The sequence below is a fragment of the Dendropsophus ebraccatus genome, chromosome 6 (assembly GCF_027789765.1).
Source record: "Dendropsophus ebraccatus isolate aDenEbr1 chromosome 6, aDenEbr1.pat, whole genome shotgun sequence".
Lineage (NCBI taxonomy): Eukaryota > Metazoa > Chordata > Amphibia > Anura > Hylidae > Dendropsophus > Dendropsophus ebraccatus.
In genome coordinates, this window is record NC_091459.1 from 48,296,265 (window position 1) to 48,313,457 (window position 17,193).

Consider the following 17,193-nt stretch of genomic DNA (forward strand, 5'->3'; position numbering starts at 1 on the left):
TTGCTCATGTTTTATTTTTCTTTATGTTTTGTCAATCGGTGCAGCCTATACTATGTCTCATATGTTCCTGTTGTCCGTTCTTCCTTCCCTGAGCTGATATTTCTTACCCCTTGGAGTTTTTTCATACTGCTGTTTGTCTACTTATCCTTCCTGATCTACTTGGCATTTTCCTCTGTTATTTTCTATGTGTAGAATAATATCTCATAATGTCAGGGGGTTTAATTCCCCTGTAAAAAGGAAAAAAAGCGTTCAGGGATTACATTAAACACAAACCTGACATTATTGCACTACAAGAATGCCACTTTACTCCTGACTCCCATCCTAAATATTTTCACCCTCAGTACTCGGAGTATTATATAGCCATATATCATTCTAAATCCCGTGGAGTAAAGTTATTATTTCATAATTCTTTTTCTATAAAAATTCATACTACCATTGTAGATCCTGATGGTAGGTTTCTTGTCCTACTAGGGAGAGTATATGATAAAAATATCTGTTTGGTTAATTTATACGCTCCGACAGATGATCCCCTGACTTTTTTTACTTCCTTATGCACCACCCTCTCCACTCTCCAATATGACATGTTGCTTTGGGCGGGTGACTTTAATGGTGCGTTCACACCTACAGGATCTGCAGCTGATTTTCTGCAGCAGATTTCATTTAAATAACTGAACACAGCATCAAATCTGCTGCAAATCTGCTGCAGATCCTGTAGGTGTGAACGCACCCTAATATGGTATATAACGGTAAACTGGATAGATCTAATACAGCTCCCTTACGACGTACAGGTACCCAACACTGTCTCTTAACATCGTCCTTCCAGAATTTAGGCATTGCAAATGTTTGGAGGGAATTTAATGGCACAGCTAGGGGGTACTCTTATTTCTCCCCTTCCCACCACCACTACAATAGGATAGCCACTAGGATAGACTGGATCCTGACTAATTCCTCTGCCCTACCGCACTTACTGTATGCTAGGCATGTTCTTTCTGCTTGGTCAGACCACAAAGTGGTGTTAGCAGAGTTTGATCTTACAGGAAAATTATCTACGCCATTCAAGTGGCGACTTAATGAATCTTTGCTTACTAATCCCCGCATTAGACAACAACTGCAGGATGATCTTCAGTCCTTTTTTCAGACTAACACCACGTCGTCATCGGATCCTTGCTGGGTTTGGTTGTCCCATAAGGCCTATATTAGAGGACGGCTGATTGCTGTTGCCACTGGAATTAAAAGGGACCGTAATAAAACTCAAATTGCCCTAGAAAACAAACTTCTTAGGCTGCAGATTGCACACCAGCGTAACCCTACTGTATTTCTGTATAAAGCTATATCTGATACTAAATTGCAACTTAATGCTTTACTTTGCCACAGAACTGAGAAGGCACTCCGTTGGACCCAAGCTACATATTATAAATGGGCAAATAAGCCAGATAGACTCCTGGCTCGCATGCTGGCACAGAAACAAAAACTGAACCAGATTCTGAGACTACAGGTACGTCTGGGACTTTATTCCTCCCATCCTGACCGCATTTATAAGGCATTTTATTCTTTCTATTCTTCTCTTTACTCTGAATCTTCTCCTCCCTCCCTATCTAAGATACAGGACTTCCTGCGTACTCTTCCTCTCCCCACCATTTCTCAGGAAGCTTGTGATGCTTTAAGCTGCCCCATATCCTCTGAAGAGCTTTCTGCGGCTATCAGATGTCTGAAACTGGGGAAAACCTCAGGCCCTGATGGCTTTTCAGCATTGTACATTAAGAAGTTTCTACCTCTCCTCCTTATTCCTCTTCTTTCCTTTTATAATTCACTATATGGGAATAAACGTAGTAGAAATAAGAGAAATCCAATGTGGTTAACTACAGCTGTAAGGGGTGCAATAAATGATAAGAAACAAGCATTCAGACAATTAAAACAAGAAGGTAGTGGGGAAGCATTGAGCAACTATAGACAGAAGAATAGAATGTGTAAAACGCAAATAAAAGAAGCAAAAATAGCAACAGAAAGAAGGATAGCCAAAGAAAGTAAAACAAATCCCAAAATGTTCTTCACCTATATAAATAACAAAAGACTTAAACCGAAAATGTTGGTCCCCTCAAAATAATCTGGGTGTAATGGTGGAGGGGGAAGAGGAAAAGGCCAATCTACTAAATACATTCTTCTCTACTGTATTCACAGAGGAGAATCCCATAACAGACGATATGACTAGGGATAATGTTAATCCTCCCATAAATCTCACCTGCCTAACACAACAAGAAGTGGGGAAACGCCTTAAAAATATTAAAATCCATAAGTCACCGGGCCCAGAAGGTATCCATCCTAGAGTTTTGCAAGAATTAAATACTGTGTTAGACAGACCGTTATTCCTATTATTTAAAGATTCTATTACGACAGGGATTCTTCCACAGGACTGGCGCATAGCTAATGTGGTACCAATATTCAAGAAGGGGTCAAGGAGTGATCCTGGAAACTACAGGCCCGTAAGTCTAACATCTATAGTAGGTAAAGTATTTGAGGGGATTGTAAGAGATGCTATACTGGAGTATCTTAATGAAAATAATCTTATGACTCAGCACCAGCATGGATTTATGAGGGATCGGTCCTGTCAGACTAATCTGATCGGCTTCTATGAAGAGGTAAGTTATAGACTGGACCTGGGGGAGGCTGTGGATGTTGTGTATCTGGACTTTTCAAAGGCATTTGATACTGTGCCGCATGAAAGGTTGGTCTACAAAATGAGGATGCTGGGACTCGGGGAAAACGTATGCAAATGGGTAAGTAACTGGTTGTGTGATAGAAAACAGAGGGTGGTCATTGATGGAACATATTCAGATTGGGTTTTAGTTACTAGTGGGGTACCACAGGGGTCAGTGTTGGGTCCACTTCTTTTTAATATTTTTATTAATGATCTTGTAGAGGGGCTACAGAGCAGAATCTCCATTTTTGCAGATGATACTAAACTGGGTAAAGTAATCAGTACAGAGGAGGATAATATCATATTACAGAGGGATTTGGAGAAGCTAGAGGCTTGGGCGGAGAAATGGCAAATGAAGTTTAATGTGGATAAATGTAAGGTTATGCATTTGGGCCATAGAAATAATAAGTACAGTTATGTGCTAAATAATAAAACACTGGGTAAAACTACTTCCGAAAAGGACCTGGGGGTATTGGTGGACAGTAAACTCAACTTTAGTGATCAGTGCCAGGCAGCAGCTGCCAAGGCTAATAAAATAATGGGATGCATCAAAAGAGGTATAGATGCTAAAGATGAGAACATAGTTTTGCCTCTTTATAAATCACTGGTCCGACCACACTTGGAATACTGTGTACAGTTTTGGGCACCGGTATATAAGAAGGACACAGCTGACCTAGAGCGGGTGCAGAGGAGGGCAACAAAGGTCATTAAGGGAATGGGTGGGTTACAGTACCAGGACAGGTTATCACGCTTGGGGTTATTTACGCTAGAAAAAAGACGTCTTAGGGGCGATCTGATCACAATGTACAAATATATGAATGGACAGTACAGAGATTTTTGTAGTGGTCTTTTTACTCCTAGGTCTGTAACAATGACAAGGGGGCATCCTCTACGTCTAGAGGAAAGAAGATTTCATCATCAGCATCGACGCGGGTTCTTTACTGTACGAGCGGTAAGACTGTGGAACTCTCTGCCACATGATGTTGTCATGGCTGATTCAGTAAATAAGTTCAAGGGAGGCCTGGATGCTTTTCTTGAAAAATATAATATTACAAGTTATGGGCATTAGATTTCTGGTGATGCGTTGATCCGGGGATTGTTCTGGTTGCCATTGCAGTCGGGGGAGGGGGGGGGGAGTTTCTCCCTGTGGTGGGGCGTTTGTCTTCTGCCCCATAGGGGTTTTTCGCCTTCCTGGATCAACACAGTAGGATTTTCCTAGGTTGAACCTGGTGGACTCTTGTCTTCTTTCAACCTTATTTATTTACTATGTTACTATCCGACCATACTTCAATTCCCTCTGAATTCCTTGATGCACTGATCACAGTAATCCCAAAGCCCAACAAAGACCCTACCGTAACTGCAAATTATCGCCCCATATCGCTCATAAATTTAGATGCCAAGCTCCTCACTTCTATTCTCTCTTCCCGTCTCAATCTCCTTCTTCCTTTGCTAATTCACCTAGATCAGGTAAGCTTCATCCCAGGGAGGCAGGCTCCGGACAACGTCCGCAAAGTTTTAGACCTAATACAATGTTCTAACGCCCACTCACAGCCTTTGATGTTATTGGGCCTTGATATAGAAAAGGCGTTTGATAGTTTGTCCTGGGCCTATCTCTTCGAAGTCATGCACTGCATGGGATTGGGAGGTTCTTTTATACGTATTCTTCACCTTCTGTATTCCCCCCCTTCTGCTCATCTGAAGCTTCCCTCTTCTTCTGCCCATCTTATACAGATAGCTTGTGGAACTCGCCAGGGGTGCCCACTTTCTCCTGCTCTCTTTGCGCTTGCTATGGAGCCCCTGGCGGCTTCCATTCGCTTGCACCCAGATATTAGGGGAGTGGACATTGCAGGGCGCTCCTATAAATTGCATCTCTTTGCTGACGACTCACTCCTTACCCTAACTTCTCCCTTATCCTCTTTACCAAATCTTTTTGCTACTTTGGCAGACTTTGCCAAACTTTCTGGTCTTAGGTTTAACCAGTCTAAATCAGAGACTTTGTATTGCAATATTCCCTCTTCGCAACAACAGCTGATTAACTCCAATTTTGTTATTTTCCTCTCATTTTTGCACATTGTCTTACTTGGGAGTCAAACTTTCTCCTTCTCTTTCTACCCTTTATTCTTCTAATTATCCATCTTTTCCTCAATACGTGCAGATCTTAAGAAATGGAATGTCCCTCATCTTTCTTGGCTAGGAAGAATAAATGTGGTCAGGATGGTGGTACTCCCGCGTGTCTGATATTACTTTAGATGTCTGCCAATACCTGTAGTGAATTCAGATTTAGTTAGCCTACAGCGTGATCTTTTACGTTTTATTTGGAATGGAAAGCGTCCACGGATCGCTAGGTCTGTAATGTTTATTCATAAGCGTTCTGGGGGCCTATCTGTTCCTCACCTTCGTCACTACTATAATGCTGCTCAATTGGCCCAAGTACTCTAGGTCAATATCAAGGGTACTGCTCCTAGCTGGGTCCAACTAGAGTCTGACTTAGTTTTGCCTTACTCTGTACAAGCTTTGATGTGGTCCTGTACGCCTACTATACCACGATTACAAGCATCTGCACAGATAGTATTATATTCTCTTGCATTGTGGAGAAGGGTAAGATTTAAGAATAAGCTCCAATCGGGGGTTTCCCCTCTGACCCCCCTTTTGGGTAATCCTCATTTTCCACCCGGTCTTTTGCGATCTCAATTTACCTTGTGGAAAAATAAAGAAAGCTTTTGTATACTATGGAGGAATGTGATCGCCAGTTTAGTCCACCCCTATCTGAGAGGTTTCGTCTCCAGCAAATTTACTCATTTTTTGGTTCACTCAAGGCATTGGGGGTCGATATTTCCCCCACTGATTTTGAGCGCCTGGCACTATACACCCCTGGTAGATCCGGCATGCTGTCTACACTTTATTCATTATTGAGTGCATTGCCTGCTGACACCAAACTCCCTTATATGACCCAATTGGAGTCTGATTTGCATATAACAATGTCACCATTGCAATGGAAAACTAGTAGTGGAAAACTAGTTGCCTAGCAAAGGGAGTTGGCAGGTGACCCTTGCAGAGACTGCCCTTAAGATACTACATAGGACTTACTATGTTCCTGCTAGGTTGCACCTACCCAGAGGTGACTACTTTTTGTTTCCGAGGCTGTCAAGCGATTGGAGACATGCACCACATTTGGTGGTCCTGCCCTGTGGTCCAAAGACTGTGGACGCAGGTAGTTCAGTTGGTGGAGGACGTGATTGGCCGATCCTTCCCTAGGACACCTCAAGCGTGTTTATTTGGAGTTAAGCCCTCCAGGCTTCCTTATAGGTTTTTAAATTGGCACAATTTATATTACTAGCAGCTAGGATTTATGTAGCTTCTTGTTGGAAAAAGCCTCATCTTTTTCTTGGTAAGGTTAAAGATCGTGTAAATGATATTATGCTTTCGGAAAAAATTGCGGCTGTGAGGGGGGACTCTGTGGAAGCTTTTGAGAAGACTTGGACACCCTGGATTACTTCAGCTCATGTGAAGGACATCTCATATTACATCACCATATCATAGAGGACACTGGACTATTATGCTTGTATTCTTGCACCTATCTGCACCTGATTGTCATGTTATTGTTTGTTTTACTCTTTTCATTTCGGAGGCGGTTTATAGTCCCATTGGCTTTGTACTATGCTTCTTTATGCTTTTAATAAAATTGATATGTTTGATACTAAAGGGGAGTAAACAAGCCATGTCAGAACCAAACAGGCAACAGAGTACAAAATCAGGAAACAATCGGATAGTCAAAGATCAGGCGGGAGGTCAGGTAACAAGTCGAGCAAGCAGAGAAATTAGGAACGGGGATCACAGGAATAGACAGGGGGAGCTGGGATCAGGTTATAAAGCTTAATAGCCAGCAGAGAAAGACTGTCTCTGCTTTCATTTATGAGGATCGACTGAGGTAACCGGTGAACCACTCAAAAATTTAGTTGGCCCACAGAACTATGTCCTCTGCAGCTAACGGTGTCAGATGGGTAGGATAGTTTCAGCTTGTGCACCAGGGCCTGTTAATATTGATTCACTCTCATACTACTTTCCTCTGCAGGAATAAGAGTGGAAAAGTTCTGCTTGTACCGGGGGTCCAGGAGGGTGAACACCCAGTAATCGGTATTGTCAAAAATGTTTCTAACGCGAAGGTCACGGGAAAGGCAGCCTAACATGAAGTCAGCCATGTGCGCCAGAGTCCCAACACGCAAGAATTCCCTCTCCTCAATAGGCTGACTCTCCATTTCCTCCTTCTTCAACCTCTCCTCTTCACTCTGTTGCCAACCCCATGCTGTGTCAGGCTTCATTTTTTGGGTGGTTAAGCTGCTAACTCATCTAACTTGGTCACTCTGTTGTCACTGCCTGGCGTGGCACAGGTTGCACACCACACCACGTGGCACAGTCCATAGGTCACCCTCACTTTCTTTAACCCCTTAAGGACCATGCCTGAAATGGCCTTAAGGACCGGGCCAATTGTCACTTTTGCTTTTTCATTTTTTCCTCCTCGCCTTCTAAGACCCATAACATAACCCACATTTTTTCACCTACAGGGCGATGTGGGGGCTTGTTTTTTTCAGGAGTAGGTGTACTTTGTAATGGCATCTTTCAATCAGCCATAAAATGAATGACGGAACCCCCAAAATATAATTTATGGGGTGAATTTGGGTCAAAGAATGCGATTCCGCAAATTTTGGGGGGTCTTCATGTTTACGTAATGCACTTTACAGTAAACTGGCATTTTTCCTTTATTCTATAGGTCAGTCTGAACACAGCGATATACAGGTTTACTAGGTTTTCTATAATTTTACCATTTTTATTAGCAGTAAAACATTTTTTTTGCAAATAGGCATATTTAAAATGGCCCTATTGTAACTCCTATAGCGCTTTTATTTTTTCACCTACGGGGTCGTATGGGGTGTCATTTTTTGCGTCATTATCTCTAGTTTTTAATTAATAACATTTTTTTCTAGATCAAACGTATTGATCGCTTTTTATAATTTTTTTTTATACATAAAATGTCATTTAAAGAAAGCAATCTCTGTGGGTTTTTTTAACGCTTTTTGTTCACACCGTTCACCGTGTGGGAATAGTATTAGTTTTTTTTTAATAGATCGGGTGATTACGCACTCTACGGTATATAATATGTTAATTAACTTTATTACTTTCTATGTGTTTAATGTGTGAAATGGGAAGGGGGGTGATTTTCACTTTTATTGGGGGAGGGGCTTTGGGGCATTTTGTAAAACATTTATTTATTTTTTTACACTTTTATAGTTCCTTTAGGGAACTATCACTTTCATACATTGGATCAGTAACACTGATCCCTGCTATGCCATAGCATTGCAGGGATCAGTGTTATCTGTGATCTGTGAGGAAATGCGATCGGGACCCCCGCAGACACGCTGTGGGGGTCCTGATCGTTAAGTGACCGGAGATGCTCCGGTCACTTATACTTAAACGCTGCGGTTGCGGCGCGATCGAGACGTTTAAGGGGTTAATGGTGGCCGGCTGCGCGATCGCATCGGCCCACCATTGAGGGTGAGCGCTTGGCTGCAGATAGCCAATGTACGCCCGCGGTCCTTAAGGGGTTAAATAACCTCCAGACTTGTGAACATCTAGGCCTTGACACGGGAGCTTCACTCCGAGAAACAGTTGCTGATCTACTTGCTCTGGCCCTGCTTCTCACTCTGGCCACCCCATTGCCTCTTCCAACCTGTTCTGGTGCTGCACTTGCCTCCCCCTCAGAAGCACTGTCTTGACTAGGGTTACCAACCCAGCTCAGGTCAGTCACCTTATCATCCACCAGCTCTTCCTCCAATTCCTCCCTCTACTGCCCCCTCGGACTTACAGCCCTGACAACAACGTCACTGTCTGACAACCGTGTCTCATCATCATCATCATCTCACACCTCTTCACACACTACTTGCAAGTCCCCACTCTCATCACCCACAGACTGCAAAAGTTTAATATTTTGGTCATCGGGACAGAACAACTGCTGAGGTTGCTGCTGAGCAGTGGTTTGTGACTCTGAGAAGGGTCCTGAAAAGAGTTCCTGGGAGTATACCGCATCTGAATCCCTAATTTCCATGGAGGGGCCAGGCTGGGGGGAAGGAGGTTGAACTGAACGAGCCACAGTTTTACTTCCTTGGCTAGCATGGATGGACTGCGTGGAAGACTGAAGTGAATGTAACTGAGAGGACACACTGATTCACTGGACTGGAGTGAATGTAACTGAGAGGACACAAACATTCACTCAAGAGCAGTGAATCAAACAGATAGCAGAAATGTATTCACTAGACTATTGTGAATAGTACGGAAGAGCACACATCAGTATTTCACGAGCCTACAATGTACTGCTAAAATGCTTTTATAACTAACAGCACTCATAACTAGACAGCACTCATTAGCATTAAAGGGGTAGTGCACCAAAAAATGTTTTCTTTCAAATCAACTGCTGCCATGAAGTGCCAGAGATTTGTAATTTACTTCTATTAAAAAATCTCAAGCCTTCCAGTACTTATCAGCTGCTGTGTGTCCAGCAGGAAGTGGAGTTTTCTTTCCTGTCTGACACAGTGCTCTCTGTTGCCTCCTCTGTCCATGTCAGGAACTGTCCAGAGAAGGAGCAAATCCCCATAGAAAACCTCTCCTGCTCTCCAGACTGGAAATAATACCACTTCCTGCTGGGCATACAGCAGCTGATAAGTACTGGAAGGCTTGAGATTTTTTAATAGAAGTAAATTACAAATCTATGGCACTTCATGGCAGCAGTTGATTTGAAAGAAAACGTTTTTAGGTGCACTACCCCTAGCGTTTAGACGGTACTATATATCGTACGGAAAAATCGTTTTGCGACCGCACGCCCGCAGCCCGGCCCGCTCGCTGCCCGGCCCCCCGCTCGCAGCCCGGCCCCCCGCTCATCCGCAGCCCGGCCCCCTGCTCATCCGCAGCCCCCTGCGCCGGCTCGATCGCCACCCCCGCCACTCTCATCGCCGCCGCTCCGGTCGCTACCCCCGCCGCTCCGGTCAAAACCCGCCCCCCCCCCGGTCGCCGTCGCCTCACCGATCGCCCCCGCCGGCCAACGGTCATACGTTACCTGCTCCGCGCAGCAGGTCTTCAGCCATCCCCGGCTCCGCTCTTCAGTGCACTGATTGGCTGAAGAGGGGAGCCGGGAATTTCAAACGCCTCCCCTTCAGCCAATCAGTGCTCCTCTTCCGCACTGATTGGCTGAAGAGGAGCTGTTTGAAATTCCCGGCTCCCCTCTTCAGCCAATCACTGCTGCCTTGCACTGATTGGCTGAAGAGGAGCCGTTTGAAATTCCCCGCTCCCCTCTTCAGCGGGCAGCACTGATTGGCTGAAGAGGGGATCCGGGAATTTCAAACGGCTCCTCTTCAGCCAATCAGTGCTGCCTTGCACTGATTGGCTGAAGAGGGGAGCAGGGAATTTCAAACGGCTCCTCTTCAGCCAATCAGTGCGGAAGAGGAGCACTGATTGGCTGAAGGGGAGGCGTTTGAAATTCCCGGCTCCCCTCTTCAGCCAATCAGTGCACTGAAGAGCGGAGGCGGGGATGGCTGAAGACCTGCTGCGCGGAGCAGGTAAAGTATGACCGTGGGCCAGCCGGGGCGATCGGGGCGGCCCCGGCGCCAGGGGGTTGGCGACCGGAGCGGCGGCGGGGGTGGCGATCAGAGCGGCGGGGGTGGCGATCAGAGCGGCGGGGGTGGCGATCGGAGCGGCGGCGGCGACCGAGGCGGCGGTGGCGATGAGAGCGGCAGGGGTGGCGATCAAGCCGGCGCAGGGGGCTGCGGATGAGCGGGGGGCCGGGCTGCGGGCGGCCGGACTATCGCGCGACGACTGTTTACACGGAACGATCGGCGAATTTTTTGCGAACGACGATTTGATGACATGTTGAAAGATCAAAATGGACGATTTCTCGTTCGTCGTTTGATCGTTCGCTGCGTTTACACGTACGATAATCGTTCGAATTCGACCGTTATCGTGCAAAAACGAACGATCAATCGTCCCGTGTAAAAGTACCATTAGTGAGGTGTGTGTGTTTTAGTGAGGTGTGTGTGTTAGTGAGGTGTGTGCGTTAGTGAGGTCTGTGTATGTGTTAGTGATGTGTGTGTGTTAGTGAGTTGTGTGTGTATTAGTGAGGTGTGTGTTAGTGAGGTGTGTGTGTGTTAGTGAGTTGTGTGTGTGTTAGTGAGGTGTCTGTGTGTTAGTGATGTGTGTGTGTGCGTTAGTGAGGTGTGTGTGTGTGTTAGTGAGTTGTGTGTGTGTTAGTGAGGTGTGTGCGTTAGTGAGGTGTGTGTGTGTTAGTGAGATGTGTGTGTTAGTGAGGTGTGTGTATGTGTTAGTGAGGTGTGTGTGTGTTAGTGAGGTGTGTGTGTGTGTGTGTGTGTGTGCGTTAGTGAGGTGTGTGTGTGTGCGTTAGTAAAGTGTGTGTGTATGTGTGTTAGTGAGGTGTGTGTGTGTGTATGTTTGAGAATTGGGGGGTCGTCTGGAGTGGGAGTTAGGCTACCACCCTGTGCACACCAGATAGTAATGGTGAGCACAGCTCTGGATATCTGTATCCTCAGCCCCTCTGTGCTGTATGCTGAAACTTGTACAATTATAGCTAAAAGATGATGCTTGGTTCTTTATAAAGTGAGAGGCTTATGAGGTTCTGTAGCAGGTGGAGGTGTGTATTATGAGGTTCTGCTGCAGGTTGAGGTGTATGATGAGGTTCTGCAGCAGCTGAGAGGTGTGTATTATGAGGTTCTGCTGCAGGTTGAGGTGTATGATGATGTTCTGCAGCAGCTGAGGTGTATGATGATGTTCTGCAGCAGATGAGGTGTATGATGAGGTTCTGCAGCAGCTGATGTGTGTATTATTAGATTCTGTAGCAGCTGAGGTGTAGTATGAGGTTCTACGGCATCGCTATCCAGGCTAAACAATGGTTTGGTACACAGATTTCCTGGTATTCATATCAAGCTGCATAATAGCGCAGTGTAACATAAAGGGGGAGATTTATCAAAGGGTGTAAATATACACCTGGTGTAAACTGCCCACAGCAGCCAATCACAGTTTAGCTTTCCTTTCACCAGAGCTGGAAGGTGAGCTGTGATTGGTTGCTGTGGGCAGTTTACACCAGGTGTATATTTACACCCTTTGATAAATCTCCCCCAAAGTATAGTACAGAGAACACATCGGGCAGCTTGCTGAGCGACAGCCATGTTCTCTGTGCGCCCCTTGCCCCTAGTGTCACCTCCGCTGCCCGGCCCACTCTCCGCTCCCAATGGCCCCAACTTCAAATAGTCGGCACTTAGCGATCACTTGTGACGGCTATTTTACAGTATATGGTCCAGCCCCCCCATCCTCTCCCTAGGACCCGCCATTGCAGTGGCCCTTCATCTCCACCCAGGGATCGCTGGTACAGTGGTACAGCAACTCCCAGCATACCTCTTTGTGCACAAGGAGGTATGCTGGGAGTTGTAGTGCACAAGAAGGTATGCTGGGAGTTGTTGTGTCGGGAGGCTGTTGCTGCAGCATATCTCCTTGTGCACTAGTATGAGGTTCTGCAGCAGCTGAGGTGTAATATGTAGTTCTGCTGCAGCTGAAGTGTATGAGGAGGTTCTGCAGCAGCTGAGGTGTGTATTATGTTCTGCAGCAGCTGAGGTGTATTATGATGTTATGCAGCAGCTGAGGTGTAGGATGAGGCTCTGCAGCAGCTGAGGTGTATGATGAGGCTCTGTAGCATCATAATAAACCTCAGCTGCTGCATAACATCATAATACACCTCAGCTGCTGCATAACATCATAATACACCTCAGCTGCTGCAGAACATCATAATACACCTCAGCTGCTGCAGAACATCACAATACACCTCAGCTGCTGCAGAACATCATAATACACCTCAGCTGCTGCAGAACATCATAATACACCTCAGCTGCTGCATAACATCATAATACACCTCAGCTGCTGCATAACATCATCATACACCTCAGCTGCTGCATAACATCATCATACACACCTCAGCTGCTGGAGAACCTCATCCTACACCTTAGCTGCAGCAGAACATCATAATACACCTCAGCTGCTGCAGAACCTCATCATACACCTCAGCTGCTGCAGAACCTCATCATACACCTCAGCTGCTGCAGAACATCATAATACACCTCAGCTGCTACATAACATCATCATACACCTCAGCTGCTGCAGAACATCATAATACACCTCAGCTGCTGCAGAACCTCATCCTACACCTCAGTTGCTGCATAACATCATCATACACCTCAGCTGCTGCAGAACATCATAATACACCTGAGCTGCTGCAGAACATCATAATACACCTCAGCTGCTGGAGAACCTCATCCTACACCTCAGCTGCTGCAGAACCTCATACTACGCCTCAGTTGCTGCATAACATCATCATACACCTTAGCTGCTGCAGAACCTCATAATACACCTCAGCTTCTGCAGAACCTCATCATACACCTCAGCTGCTGCATAACATCATAATACACCTCAGCTGCTGCATAACATCATCATACACCTCAGCTGCTGCATAACATCATAATACACCTCAGCTGCTGCATAACATCATCATACACCTCAGCTGCTGCATAACATCATAATACACCTCAGCTGCTGGAGAACCTCATCCTACACCTTAGCTGCAGCAGAACGTCATAATACACCTCAGCTGCTGCAGAACCTCATAATACACCTAAGCTACTGCAGAACCTCATCATACACCTCAGCTGCTGCAGAACCTCATCCTACACCTCAGCTGCAGCATAACCTCATAATACACCTCAGCTGCTGCAGAACCTCATCATACACCTCAGCTGCTGCATAACATCATCATACACCTCAGCTGCTGCATAACATCAAAATACACCCCAGCTGCTGCAGAACATCATAATACACCTCAGCTGCTGGAGAACCTCATCCTACACCTTAGCTGCAGCAGAACGTCATAATACACCTCAGCTGCTGCAGAACCTCATACTACACCTCAGCTGCAGCAGAACCTCATCATACACTTCAGCTGCTGCAGAACCTCATCATACACCTCAGCTGCTGCAGAACATCATCATACACCTCAGCTGCAGCAGAACCTTATCATACACCTCAGCTGCTGCAGATCATAATACACACCTCAGCTGCTAAAGAACATCATAATACACCTCAGTTGCTGCAGAACAGCAATAATTTTACCCTCAGGCAGCAGAAAAACTAGAATTGGCCCTGTGTATTAGTAGTATGGATGTAAATATAAAATGTACATACGTGTATATATCTGTTTAGGCCAGGTTCAGACTATGTAACTGTGCGGCTGTATTTGCGGCTGTAATTGTGCGGCGGTATTTTTGGTGGTTCATGCGTACGCTGGAAAGTATAGGATATACGGCTGAACAGTGCACACTATGTATGAATCTACGGCCCGATCGTAAACGGACCCGTAAAAAATGAACAAGACCATTGTTTGCGGCTGGACATGCGGCCGAGGATTGACAGGCGGTCCGTACGGAGTACTTCAAAAATAGCCGGCAATGATGCCGAATGCCGATGCCTCTAATAGTTAATATATTAAATTAATAAAACACTAAAATAAAGTCCCTTTCGTTTGTCAATAATTTAATTCTAACGAATCCATCATTTGGCAATTAAATATACTGTTAAAATAAATAGATATATAAATAAATGTATATTTATATATATATTTATTTTTTGACAGTATATTTAATTGCACAATGATGGATTCGTTAGAATTAAATTATTGACCAATGAAACAGAATTTATTTCATCGAAAATGTGTTTTCTTAATTAAATATTAATTAGTAGAGGAAGCTCCATAAGCCGTTAATTCATATTGCCGGCAAAAGAGCTTTCTGTACTAATCATCACTTTACTTTAATGAAAACATCAAATGTTTCTTCTAATTATGTTATGACAATAGCATTATTAGAAGAAACATTTAGAATTATATGTGCGCTCAGCTGATTGGCTGATCGGCTGAGCGCACATATAATGAGCCGGTCCGCAGCACAGTGACTTCATTGTGCTGCGGACCAGCGAAGAGGCAACATCGGGGTGAGTATAGAGCTCTCCCCACCCCCTCCCCAGCACTGCACCCCTCCCAGCAAGGAAGGGGGGGTCAGTTAACCCCTTCCTTGCTGGGATGGGTGCAGTCTGACATCAGTCTGGCCCCCAAGGGGTTAAGGGGGATGCAATACATCCTCCCTTAACCCCTTGGGGGCCAGACTGTAAGCAGCGATCTGTAAAGATGCTGCATACTGTAAGGTGCACAACACCGCTCACAATGATGGGTGTTGTGCTCCTGTTTGTGTGTTTTTTGTGTGTTTCTCCCTTTTTGTTTTTCAGATATCGGTATCCTGGGGATTACGTCGATTTCCGTGGACTACGTCGATGACCAGCGTTTTTTTAATGTTTTTTTTTAATAATATGGTCAATGAGGGGTGTGGGGGTGTTTTTATTTGAATAAAAAATTTTTTTAACTTGTCTCTTGTCTTTATTTCTTTACTTTATAGACTTAGTAGTGGAAGCCGTCTAATAGACGGAATCCATTACTAAGTTGGGGCCTAGTGTTAGCCGGTATAAAATGGTTAACACTAACCCCCTATTATTACCCAAGTACCCAATGCCACCAGGGGTACTGGGAAGAGCCGGGTGCCAGTGGTCCCGGAGCGTCAAAATTGGCGCTCCTGGACCGGGCGGCAGCAGGCTGGTAAGATTTAGGCTGGGGAGGGCCTAAACCAATGGCTCTTCCCACCCTGGTGTTACCAGGCTGCTGTCGTTTGGTTTTTAACCCGGCTGGTTATAAAAATAGGGGGGACCCTATGCGGTTTTTTTTTAAATAAATAAATAATTAATTAAAAAACGCATAGGGTCCCCCCTATTTTTATAACCAGACAATCTCCTGCAGTTCAAACCGAGCATCAGTATGGGGAAGAAAGGTGATTTGAGTGCCTTTGAACGTGGCATGGTTGTTGGTGCCAGAAGGGCTGGTCTGAGTATTTCAGAAACTGCTGATCTACTGGGATTTTCACGCACAACCATCTCTAGGGTTTACAGAGAATGGTCCGAAAAAGAAAAAACATCCAGTGAGCAGCAGTTCTGTGGGCGGAAATGCCTTGTTGATGCCAGAGGTCAGAGGAGAATGGGCAGACTGGTTCGAGCTGATAGAAAGGCAACAGTGACTCAAATAGCCAACCGTTACAACCAAGGTAGGCAGAAGAGCATCTCTGAACGCACAGTACGTCCAACTTTGAGGCAGATGGGCTACAGCAGCAGAAGACCACACCGGGTGCCACTCCTTTCAGCTAAGAACAGGAAACTGAGGCTACAATTTGCACAAGCTCATCGAAATTGGACAGTAGAAGATTGGAAAAACGTTGCCTGGTCTGATGAGTCTCGATTTCTGCTGCGACATTCGGATGGTAGGGTCAGAATTTGGCGTTACCAACATGAAAGCATGGATCCATCCTGCCTTGTATCAAGGGTTCAGGCTGGTGGTGGTGGTGTCATGGTGTGGGGAATATTTTCTTGGCACTCTTTGGGCCCCTTGGTACCAATTGAGCATCGTTGCAACGCCACAGCCTACCTGAGTATTGTTGCTGACCATGTCCATCCCTTTATGACCACAATGTACCCAACATCTGATGGCTACTTTCAGCAGGATAATGCGCCATGTCATAAAGCTAGAATCATCTCAGACTGGTTTCTTGAACATGACAATGAGTTCACTGTACTCCAATGGCCTCCACAGTCACCAGATCTCAATCCAATAGAGCATCTTTGGGATGTGGTGGAATGGGAGATTCGCATCATGGATGTGCAGCCGACAAATCTGCGGCAACTGTGTGATGCCATCATGTCAATATGGACCAAAATCTCTGAGAAATGCTTCCAGCACCTTGTTGTATCTATGCCACCAAGAATTGAGGCAGTTCTGAAGGCAAAAGGGGGTCCAACCCGTTACTAGCATGGTGTACCTAATAAAGTGGCCGGTGAGTGTATATGGTGTGTGTTATGTGTATACGATGTATGTAATATATATGGTATATGTTGTCTGTATATGATGTATGTAATATATATGGTATGTGCTGTGTGTATACGATGTATGTGTGTTATTTTAATGGGGGTCATCTCTTCATGGTAAGCCAGGATATATTGTCAGTCTGTTATTTTACCCAGCAATGACGTCAGCACTTGGGAAACCATGACTTCTTCGCCACATGACTACATGGGGTAATTTACATATGGTTTTTCAAAGTGTTTTTTTTGGGGACGACTACAGCACGGTCCACTCCCGCTCTGTGTTTGAAAAAAAAAAACAGGCTTATAATGTTAGTCGTCTATGGTGTCTTTTTTTTATTACACAGAGCGGGGGAGAGGATGCGCTGCAGCAGTCTTCTCCTGATCGGTATGGGTCTGAATACTCGGACCCAGACCGATAAAACTTTTGATATGTCTCTATAACA